General features: G+C 35.0%; 1 long non-coding RNA gene across 1 annotated transcript; it reads right to left on the bottom strand.

Annotated features, from left to right (window-relative positions):
• Positions 1 to 10,816: 10,816 nt before the first annotated feature.
• On the bottom strand, positions 10,817 to 11,448 carry LOC120007010. Its single transcript, XR_005470122.1, has 3 exons — positions 11,350 to 11,448; positions 11,149 to 11,232; positions 10,817 to 11,072 (listed from the first exon to the last, which is right to left on the bottom strand). It is a non-coding gene; the product is annotated as an uncharacterized LOC120007010 (long non-coding RNA).
• Between the last annotated feature and the right edge of the window lie 720 nt (positions 11,449 to 12,168).

The following is a 12,168-nucleotide window of genomic DNA, read 5'->3' as shown; positions in this document are numbered from 1 at the left end:
AAAAATAAAAAATTAATTGGAATGCTATATCTAGTTTGGAGCCAAATTAAATGGACCAACTGGGTTGCAAAGTGTTTATAACAACTTATTTGTCTTTTATTGCATGAGAAGGTGAAAAAGCAGAGTGGCTGTTATAATCTGCTGCAACAAATATTCTGCCAAAACTTTGCTTTGGGACTTGGGAGAAGAAAGTCAATTCTTTTATTTATTTATTTTTTTTTGTTTTCTTGTTACTGTTTGGGTTTCATCATTTATGGTCAATGGCTTTGTATTTATTTTCCTCAAGTCATTTTAACTAGAGATTGATTACCAATGAATCCTTCACCCAAGATTCATCATTTATGGATCAGTAAGAACATGATTAAAAGTATTAGATCAATAATAAATCCTTAATTTGACCATTGATATTCCATTAAGTACAAACTTATTTAAAATAAAAATTAAAAGACAATTATACTCTTACATGTATAAGGAGTGTGTTTCATTTGTTTTACTCAGTGATGTCATGCTGACATCATCGATTTTATTTTTTTTTCTTAAAACAAACTTCAACACGTTTTATCTCTCAAGTCATTCATGTCATTTCCTATGTCAATAAGTCTTTCATGTGATTACTTCTATCATCAGGTCTTTTATATTATTTCCAATGTCATTAAGTTTGTCATGTCCCAAGTCATTTAGTTGTTTCGTTCACGAGTCAAGTTTATGTTATGACAAATAGTTGTAAACCTTTCGGAGAAACGAGATCAGAGTTTATGAAAATAAAATTAAAAGAGTACATCTCTTGTGTTTTCTTTTTATTTTGGTAATCTTAGGATTCAACATAATCATAGAAGAGTTGTAGTTTTCTTTACCGAAGCGATTATACTTCTTTTCACATTTTTACACTGTGTCAGTTGGTATCAGAGTTTATGCTCATTTCTTGATTAATCATGACTTGAGGAGTTCATGGTAACAAACAAATCGCAGTTACAAATCTGTACAAGCGCAATGAGACTGCGTGAGAGGCATGACTAGAGTTCCAATAAGACACTTTCCCTCTCCACACCACACTGTACCACAAGCTGCTAATTTTAAATAAAATAAAATAAAAATTATATGGGTTTTATTTATTATTCTCAAAATTGATCAATGAAAGATAAATATAATTAGATAAGCTCATGCTTACGGCTTGACAAATCTCGTATTGGCAAAGGAGGAAGAACATGAGCTAGAGATGGAGAAGGTGCTGGTGCTTGAGCTGATCCACATTTGAAATCAAGGTTGCCTAAACAAAATATCATTATCAATTAATGATCTCATTATACAATAAAGACGGAATTATTATTTTATTTTTTACAACCAGGAAGGCCCCAGCCTAACGGGCTCTTTATGACCCCTGGGCCAATTTTAAACTCGGGTCTGACTGCCACAAACCGCACCACGACCACATGCGTTTTAGATCATGTCGAAACCTTTGTGGGTAAGTGAGTCGAAGCTCCCAAAAAGTGGGTTGCAAGACCTACGGAACTAAAGAACCCCTAGAAAAATATCCTATCTAGTTTCGAACTCCTGACCTTAACCACCTTTAATCCTTAAGTCCCAAAAAAAATAATCAACCAAATTATCGCCCATTTGTTCACACGGATAAATTCATTAATTACTACTACAGCTAGAAATATTGTCTACACAACACAACACAACACAACACAACACAATCTCAATATTTATTTTTTGTAAGTGATCATGACCAGCAGGCTACCACTAGACCGTAATCCATATACAATTCTCACGACACGAAAGGTTCAAAGTTTAGTTTATATGTACGTCGCACTCAAGACCAACTTGTATCGTTAGGAAGAACACTGGAGGGCCAAGTGAAATTTATAGTACATGTACCTTTAGGCCCGAATTTAGGTCCATATCGAATGTCTATAGAACTGACTTACATGGTGTCATTCTCGGTTATCAAGTTTTTTTTAGTTATGATTGAAATTGCAAATTTTCAACATTGTTAAGAAAAGGGGAGGAGGAGCGGAAAGGACAGCAAGCCTTGGTAACTGGTAAGGAAACAGCTAGATTAGTAGTAATAAAACATATGGTATTTGGGATTACAGAAGATAATGTGGGATTAATTTTCTTGTTAATTCTTTCTCTTATACTATGCTCCGGCCATCATTATTAAAAAACACTATTCTATTTTTTTCATCCAATTTATATGATGGTGTTTTAGTTTTAATTTTCTATATACCTAGATAAGGCATGGTAGGGAAGGAAATAAAACATTAAATAAGAGTACAAAGTGTTTTTTTTAATCTCGATTTTAGCTACACTAGAGAAGAAAAGACAAACTTGTGGTGAAAAATCCGATCAAAAAAATATTCTGTCGTTTATCAAAAAAAAAATGTTATTTGAACATGATTTTCTAATTTCTTAGATTTTTTTTTATGGATGATCCTATAAAATTATTATGATATTTATTTTTATGATTGAACCAGTGATCCAGGCCTTTATCTAGGTCGATGTCCGACACGATTTTTACAAAATTGTTGTTTGAAGTTCAAATAGATGACGCAATTTATTCACATTCCATTGTCTAGGAGATCCCTCCATCAAACTAGCAACTGATACTGGGAATTCAAGAGGGAGTACTAAATCAAGATACATATGGGTGCATTATTATTTTTTTGACAATTAGGAAGGCCTAGCCCAACAGTCACTTTGTGACCCTTGGGCCAGTTTTATATACTGGCCTGGTTGTCACAGCCTGCATCATGATAATAGACGCTTTAGATAGGGCCGAACCCTCCAGAAGTGGGCTACACGTGTGTGATTTTGATTTTCCAAATATGTGTGGGTAATTGATTTGTGGTTCGAGAGTTTTCTTTCTGTTGAATCGTGCCTTAATTGTTAGTATTATTCACAAGACACCGCTTTGAGAATCGAGTATGTTATAGTACTTTAGGTTATATCCCAATATCATTTTTGGTTAATTAACAATGCACGCATCTTCTTCTTATTTTTTCAAGGAAATTCCCTTATGGGAAGAACTAGAATGGAAATTAATGAAAAAGATATGGAATAAGCCCCTTGTACTTTGTATTTTGAGTCGGTTGAGCTCGTAATTAAACTTTATTTTGAGCTGAACATGTCCCTTAACTTTGAAAAATGGTCTAAACAAGCCCTCACACCATTTTTGTTTTGTCATAACGTTGGTGACGTGGCCTTTAACTGTGTGACATGGAATTTTAAAATTTTTTAATAATTTTTTTGACTGACATGTGGCAATGACCAACTAAATTATGACACGCATCTTAAACTCCATCTCCATGGTTTGGACGAAGGCGATGATGAGGTAGAAGCTGTTAGAGTTGATTGGGCAAGTGTCTACATTGTTGGTCGATGAAGATCTGTAGATCCATTCCAGAATGTAGATTTGATTTTGTTTTTCTTTTTTAAAAAATTTCTGTTGAAATCATGTAATTTTTTACACTTAATTTTATTTTTCTATGAAATAATGTCATGTCATATATTCAGGTCCACATATGTAATTTTTTAACAATAGTATGGACCAAGGGCTAACAGAGATCATTATTCTATGTACATAGGCCTGAATGACTTAAAAAAAAGTAGGAGGACTCAATCGACAAGTTTTGCAAAGTAGAGGAATTTATGTGATACTTACCCTTATAAATTAACCTAAAGCTTAATGGTAAAAAATTAAGTAAACATGAAATTGAAAAAAATAATTTAATTTAGGATTATTTTAGCCCATGGAAAAAAAATGTAACTAATTACAGAGCAAAAGGGACATGATGTGAAAAATAAAAAGAATTAATCACCCAAAATGAGATTATTGTCCAACACAAATCAACAAACATAATATCAATTGCACAAAACTACGTTAGCAAGCTTGTTGCCAATACTATCAAGATGAATGTGCCAATCTTCGAAGCTCCATTAGTTCCTACATTAACAACTATTTTCGAACCAATAAGGAGTGACAAATGCAATATATGCGAAAATGATAAAGATCTCAGCAGTTGATATCCCAATTATCTCATTCTCAGCTACTGAGTTGGACACATAGGCTCCAAGTGAATTCGTGGGCTCCACATGCCCCACATGATGCACATAAAATCATGTTCTAACCCCCTCATTTTCATACTTGCTCAATTGATATCCAATTCCAATCATGTACATATGATGTAGGATAAAGTTTAGTAGTCTCCTAATTAAGAGTTAGTTTAATTATTTAATTTCCATATTAGAAGTCTTTTTTTAATAGAATTATTAGGAGTTTTAAAAGTCAATATGAATTCTATTTAAACTAGTACTTTTAATTTTATTTAGGGTTTTTTTTTTGTTTTTAATATTTTTAGGGCTGTAACCATTTCGACAAAAAAAGAAGATGATTGATAAATTAATAATATTTTTGAGATTTCTCACAATTTTCTTGATTGATTCTAAGTTATGTTGACTTAGTCATGAATTAGTCAATCGATCTGTAATTCCGCACCGCATCAATATATGCATATCCAGATGAAGAAAAAAAATTAAGTTAACCAAATACTTACCACTTGGAGTATTGCCTAAAGAAGGTGGCGATGGAGGTGGCGATGGAGGCGGAAAATCAATGAATGGTCGTAAAGCAAGATTCTTACAATCTGCTCCCAAGAAACCTACGGGGTAAAAAGGAAAAAAAAATTAATTAAAAAGACATTCTATGAATTTTGGATTCCTAGCTCTTACATTATTATTTGTAAAACAAAAATGTTAGGGATCTTAGTAAATAGGATCTCAGTCATCCCAGTAATCAATCTTGACCATTGATTGATCATTGATGTAAGTGTAGGGGCCCACAAATCTAATATACATCAATCAAGGGATATGATTGATTACTGGGATGATTGGGATCCCTATCATTTCTGTTTGTAAAAAAAATCTTAAAAAAGAGGTCTTACATTCTTTAAAACAAGGGAATGTGATAACATTCATCAAATTTTCTGCGCCTTCGTCGCATTCGCAAGATTGTGCAGCTCCACTGCTAACACAATCTCCTTCCCCACACCACACAAGATCACAAGCTGAAGAAAAAAGAAAGAAGAACGAAAGAAAAGAAGATATGAATCATGCGGATCTATGTTTTCAGAGTTGATTTGGAACATGTAGGACCTAAAGCTAAAGCAGTATACCCGTTTGTTATTTAACTTATCCACACCCTCAAAAAGTAATCCGCATAAGAGAATTCCTAACTACTAGAATCCTGGTGAATCCCAGAAAGAAGTCATGCTTACGGTTTTGGAAATCTCGTATTGGCAGAGGAAGAAGATGAGCTAGAGATCGAGAAGGTGTTGGCGCTAGACCTAATCCACATTTGAAATCAAGACTGCCTGAACAAAATATCATAATCAATTAATCATCTCATTATACAACAAGGGCACGAATAATTCATCAATTACTTCTACATGAATATCGTCTACACAGTCTTAATAGACCATAATCTATATACAATTCTTAAAAGCCAAAAACGTTCAGAGCTTATACGTCGCACCATGTGGTAGCCAGTAGCCAACAAATATATGGTAATACTAATTTAATTATAATTCTTTTATTATAGCAAATACACATTACATAATTGATTTATATTGTTAGAACTTAAAATAATTCATATATTTTTATTGACACTCCCCGCGTATTGTGCGGGCTCCCGACTAGTTGAATTACTACTTAAAAGTGGCCTATAATAAAATATTCTTTTAAATTAAAACTACTGTATAAAATTAAATTAATTGTATTGAAGAAGTGTAGATCTAGAGAGGACTCACAGTTAGGAAGAACACAGGAGGGCCAGATGACTGGATGTATCTTCCTCCAACCAGGAAAACACTCGCACTCAAAACCAATTGAAGTATTAGAAGGCATACATGTCCCTTCTCCGCAGTTAAATGTGCGACAAATATCTATATACAAATGTGAAATTAAAAGAAAATAACACAAATTGAAAAATGCTTAATTAACTCAATAGATATTGGTTAATTATGCATAATTAGTTTAGAAAATATATGTTAATTACCTGAACGTTGTCTTGAAGTGGCTGTTGAAATGCAAGAGAAGATGATGAACAGAGAGACAGAAAGAGGAGCAATTTGATTAAAATCAAAAATTTCCGACATTGTACTAACAAAATGGAGGAGCAGAAAGGAAAAGAGAACGAGCTTTGGTGAGGAAACAAGTAAGACTATATGAGCAGTAATAAAACATATGGTCTTTGGGATTACATAAGATCATTTTAGATTTTCTTGTTAGTTCTCTTACACTATGTTAGCTAGCTCCAGCATTATTACACCTCCTCTTGTGAAAATTACAAGGCAAATGAAATTGATTGTGACTGCACAAAAATATTAATAATTGAAATGGTCATCACCTTGTTAGCGTAATTAACACCGGCAATTGTTTGTTTGGTTTGTTATTTGGTGTCTCTTAGACTTTGTCTTGGGTAGGGGCAGACGTAGGATTTTATCTCAAGGTGGGTAAACTTTTGCAGGAGTATGGGAGCAACCCCCGGAATTTCTTTTGTTTAAAATTTTGTTTATTATGCCTTCGAGAAGATGAAAAACAACGATAAAAATCAAAAGTTTATAGAATAATTATAAGAAATAATTGAAAGTTGATTGTCTATATGTGTGCATGACTATGTCTTCTAGTATCAATCATTTTTTTAGCAAGATCATTGATAGGTATGATAATACCTATTATTTTTGGTAGAAATCTCCCCCTCTTAGGTTTTCTTTTGATAAATAATGAATGTGTTTATGTGTTGATTTGTATTTTGATAGGTTGATTACGGATTGGAATGAAAAGCGGCGAAAAAGGGGCTGAATTGGAGAAAATGTTCACCAACCTTTGTGTGTTCAAATGATCATAACTTTCTGTAAAGTTATTAGAATTGAGCGAAACAAAAGGCATTGAAAACTAGACATCTCAAGATTTCCATAGACTCAAAATCACTCAAATCAGAGGTCATATGAAGAAGTTATGGTTGTTTGCAGTTTCCCAGGGCAGATCTAGAGATTTTGGTGAAGAAGGGTGTCTAGGCTCATGCCTAGGCGAGGTGCGCCTAGGCGCACTATTTATGCACGCCTAGAATCATTCCATCCGCCCAGTCCAGCGAGCATTGACTTGAAGATAATCGAAAATATGAGCTTGCGCCTAGACGGGATTACAACACGCCTAGGCGCACAAAACAATTTTTGGACCAGCTTTAATTCGCGATTTGCCCTAGCCGCATAACACTTTTGACACTTCGAATAGACTTTCTGGAGAGCGAAAACAGAGGGAAAAAGGGATTCTTGGACCTTGGAGGAGGAATTCTTCAACCCAACTTGGATTATCTCAATATTTGGGGTTTATTCATGCCACTCTCTTCTCTCATTGTGTTTTTCTCTCTCTATGTGTAACTAAACCACTTTTGCCAATGCTAGGATGAAGCCTTGGGTTTGATGACTTTGTGTATGACTTGATTTACATATATATGAGTTAATTTGAGTATAAATCTTGTGTTTCTATGTTTGATTGTAATTTCTTCATGCTTGTTGTGTTTGGCCAACACTTTAGGTTTTTAGATGAAATTGTTTGAAGAATTTGCTTAGACGATAATATGTCAAGTAGATTATGCTTCTTGAAACTCTTGATTATTTATGTGTCTCCCTTTAATTAGGTGGCAATTTGTATGAATCCTAATCTCCATGGAACTTCATGAATTCCTATGCATGTTTAGACCAATAAGATGGGTAGTATTTAGGAATATCCGACCTAGACCAATAATATGGCTAGTAATCGATTTTAGGGAGGTTTGGCTTAAGTGCGTTAAAACCGACTAAGGTACGATTCGTTATGCCCGAATTAGCAAATATGTGTGTGAATTTGTCGCTTTGCAAGTCATTTCCCAAGGGGGATTCCGAAGCCTTGGTGTTCTTCTCATATTCATTAACTCATCTTATTCATATTAGTTGCATTAGTGTTAGTGTGCATTAGCGTAATTTGCATCCTTATTGTAAGAAAATACCAAAAACACTTTACTATTTGCTTGTCTTTAGTTTAATTACAAAACCAAACAATCTTGAGTTGAACTTTACTTTTGTTTGCATTGTCCATATATACATACAAGTATACATTTGGATTAGACATAACTCCATCTCTGTGGATTCGACCATTGCTTATCATTGTGTTATAGTAGCCGACTAGTACACTTGCTAGTAAGGTTAATTTAGACCCAACAATCATGATGCCAAAAATTAAGGCATACTAATAGCTGCAACTGGAATGAGTAGTTTGCAGCCTTTGAATTGATGTTGCAACCTGTTAGAAATATAAGGTCGAAAATAAACCTAGATAAAAATGTTGGAATGGGTAGCCAAAAGGTCCGAAATCTCAACTGCGAGAATAATCTACGGGTTATGGGTTACAACAACTGCAAGAAAAGGGAGTGTGTGTAGTGATACGGACGACGAGTCGCCGACTGAGGATCCCGTAGACCGTAACAAGGTAAAAGCTTAACCATGACAGTTGAGGGACTTGGCAAAAATTAGAGCCTCCCTGGCTGCAATACTTTCCGCAAAAATGGGATTCAAAGGCCCTGCGACACAAATTGATTTGGAAGCAATGTGAGTCCCTTCCGCATCACGGGCAATTACACCAATTCCCACCTTGGAGTCTCTAAGAGCTGCATCAAAATTGATCTTGATAACTAAGGGTTGTGGAGGCCTCCATTTGGTCAAGGGCTAACTATTTCGGATAGGCCCATTCAGATTAAGGGGCTGAGCTTCTTTGTAATATGCTAATAATGTTGTCATCATCCCCCCTACCTCCTCAGATTTAACCGAGATGTTATTATCAAGAACTTGGTTTCTCATGCGCCAAATCTGCCAAAGGCAAGTGAAAAGTCTAGTGTACTGATCCTTTGAAAAATCCTCAACAACCTTACTCAACCATTGTTCAATCGAACACCTCCCAGACGTAGGGGATGGAAGAAAAACTCCAGCTTCCTTGAAGGCCCTCCGAACCCATCCACACTGAAAGAACATGTGCTTCACTGAATCTGAGCTATTTCCACATAGCAGACACCCAGGGTGATAAATAAAAAGAATTAATCACCCAAAATGAAAATATTGACCAACCCAAATCAACAAACATAATATCAATTGCAAAAACTACGTTGCCAATACTATCATGATGAATGTGCCAATACTTTCAAGTAAACACGTAGAAATTTCATGTCTGGATTCAAGTAAGAATCAAACTCACAATGCAAAGTATAGGCTAGACTCTGATCTTCTAACTGTGAAATTAAGAACTAATTTCTAACCCTCATTTTCATACTTGCTCTAGTACAGATATCCAATTCCAGTCATGTACATATGCATGCATATCCAGACACAGAACAAAATCAAGTGAACCATGCAAATACAGTTAAATCTCGCACAAATACCTATATGCAAATGTGAAATTCATGGTGATCACTAATACTTAATGAGAAAAAGAAAAGAAAAATGCTTGACTCATTAATTAGTGTTTAATTCTTGTAACGCAGAATTAAGAAATTATAAGTATATAAGCTTTGGCGAGGAAACAACTAGATTATATTATAACTAGTAATAATTATTAAAACATAAGGTCTTTGGGATTACAGAAGATAATTTTGGATTTTCTTGTTAATTAATTATCTCTCATATGCTATGCTCCAGCATTATTAAAAAATATATTCAATTCTTTCATCCAATTTTTAATAATATGATGGGCAGATATATATAGTGAGATATGCAATGTTGGGGACAAAAATATTAATAATTGAGTACTCATCATCACCTTGTTAGCACATGCCGGCAACATGCTTTGTGAAATAGGACCGTCCAAAAGGAGAGAATATTGCATTGTCTTGATACAACTAGCGTGTGCCAATTCAAAACAATCAATTTATTTTGATGCTTCGTACAAGCATTAAAATTCGGTTTTGCATTCATATTCTTTCAAGTTTTTACGGTTTCACTTCGATAGTATAAACGTACGAATATTTGTTGTATTCTAAAATAAATTAGTCGATAATTCATTGTACGGACTGAATTGGTGAAGGCTAACTTACTCTTAAGAAGAGCGACTTCGTAATGTGCCTCAATTCTTCATCTATACTAAATCCAATTTCCACCGGTATTATCCCCAACATCTCCAACAATCCCATACTTATTCTACCTTGACTGTAGTTTTTGGTGTTAATTTACTCTCTTTTTTACCGCACCTAGTTTCTCGGATTAGGGCTCCGTTGGCATTTTACCAACGGTTGTGGCACAAAGAGTTAACAACAAGTTTCGGATTTAAAACCCATGAGTTTACATAGATTATCAAGAATCAACTTGGCAAACCCCAAGAGTTTTTTGTTATTAATTTTGCTTGTTTTACCACTCCGGACCTAAAGAAGTTGGAGCTAAACAGCGTTGTAAACAACAAGTCTGTGTATTTCTATTTCTCTCATATAGAAATACACTCTTCCGTTCCCGCAAATCCCTCAATCCAAACACACTCTTATTGTGTCATTGGCGTCATTGCAACCTCGTGTTGCAGTGGCCTCTCATTGTACCTGTATAGATATTGTATTGCTTTTCTAATGATAAGAATTCTCGCCGGTTTTGTGATGTGGATTGTATGTCGGGTTCAGTCTCAAAAAACTTCAAGCACTAAAATCTGGTGCAATTGCCAATCGCCAAGGCATAACAACTGTTCGACGAAATGCCTCAACGACCTGCATCACGCCCAGAGTATATCTTCTAATCCTGTAATTGCAGATTGCTATATAGTGAATGGGAAAATGAGTTTCTAGTAAAAACTCCAGTTCATATATGACTAACCAATATGGGATTAGATTACAAGTATAAAACCGTAAGACATTATTGAATGAATGATTGTCATTGTCACCCTAGCTCAATATAATTCTCTTCATCTCTCTCTCCCTCTCTAAAGCCATGTTAGCAACATTGCTGACAGTAGTATCACGGAGAATGCCCGAATGTTCCTTGCGCAATTCGAAGCTTCATGTGGTCCTACATCGTACAAGAACTCGAGTAATCAAATTCGGAGTGGGAAGTTTAATAAATCCATATTGGTCACAGCACATACCACTTCCATTGCTGCCTGAAGAAGGCGGCGGCGGTGGACTTGTCGGTAGGATATTAAGATCGGTGCAATCTGATCCAAGGTTACCTGCAGAGCAATAAAAAACAGACATGAAATTCAATTCAATATACAGATGAATCATGTGTTTTTTGTTTTCCTTTCTACATCTCAGAGAACAGTGAGTCTCAGTCCTTGTTCTCTTACATTTTTTAAAACATGGGAGTACTGAGGATTTCATGAGGTTGGCAGAGTCTTCAGAGCATTGGCAAGAGTATCCAGTTCCATTGCTCACACATTTTCCATCCCCGCACCACATAACACCACAAGCTGCAATATACATACATACATGCATACATACATACATACATACATATATATATATATGTGTATGTATAATCGAAGTCCATTTTTTGGCATATTTTGTGAAAATGGATTAGTGAAATATGTTGAAAGATGTAATTTAATAAATAGGTCATTTTGGTTCGAGTATGCTTACGGTCGGCAAGACTTAAAGATGGCGGAGGAGAGGGAGGAGGTGGAGGTGATGAGCCACCGCAATTGAGATTAAGCGTGCCTGCAAACAAAATTAATTGGTAAATAACACCAACGAACGGACTATATTACTACATATGTACATGTCAGATAAATACTTGTGAACAATAATTAGTTTGATTTGACATCTTTCACATTAAGGGTTTTTTTAACCGATAATAACATCATATAATTTTGTGATCATTTCGATATCTTAGCGTATAGTTACAAGAGTATTGATTTCACGGGGAACCGAACTTAGGATCTTTTGAATTCATATTGTCTGACCTTAGAGAGACTCACCACTAGACTATGACTCAAGTTGTTGTTTCACAATAAGGTTTCTTTTTAACCGATAACATCATACAAACTTGTTATTTGAACATCTTAACGTGTGATCACAAGAATATTGATTTCACGGGGAACCGAACTCAAAACCTTTCGAATTCATAGGGTCTAACCCTAGAGAGACTCACTACTAGACTATCACCC

This window comes from Tripterygium wilfordii, chromosome 10 (assembly GCF_013401445.1).
Source record: "Tripterygium wilfordii isolate XIE 37 chromosome 10, ASM1340144v1, whole genome shotgun sequence".
NCBI classification, from domain to species: domain Eukaryota; kingdom Viridiplantae; phylum Streptophyta; class Magnoliopsida; order Celastrales; family Celastraceae; genus Tripterygium; species Tripterygium wilfordii.
Note: the sequence above shows the minus strand (reverse complement) of the source record. Positions and strands in the feature narration are given on the sequence as shown.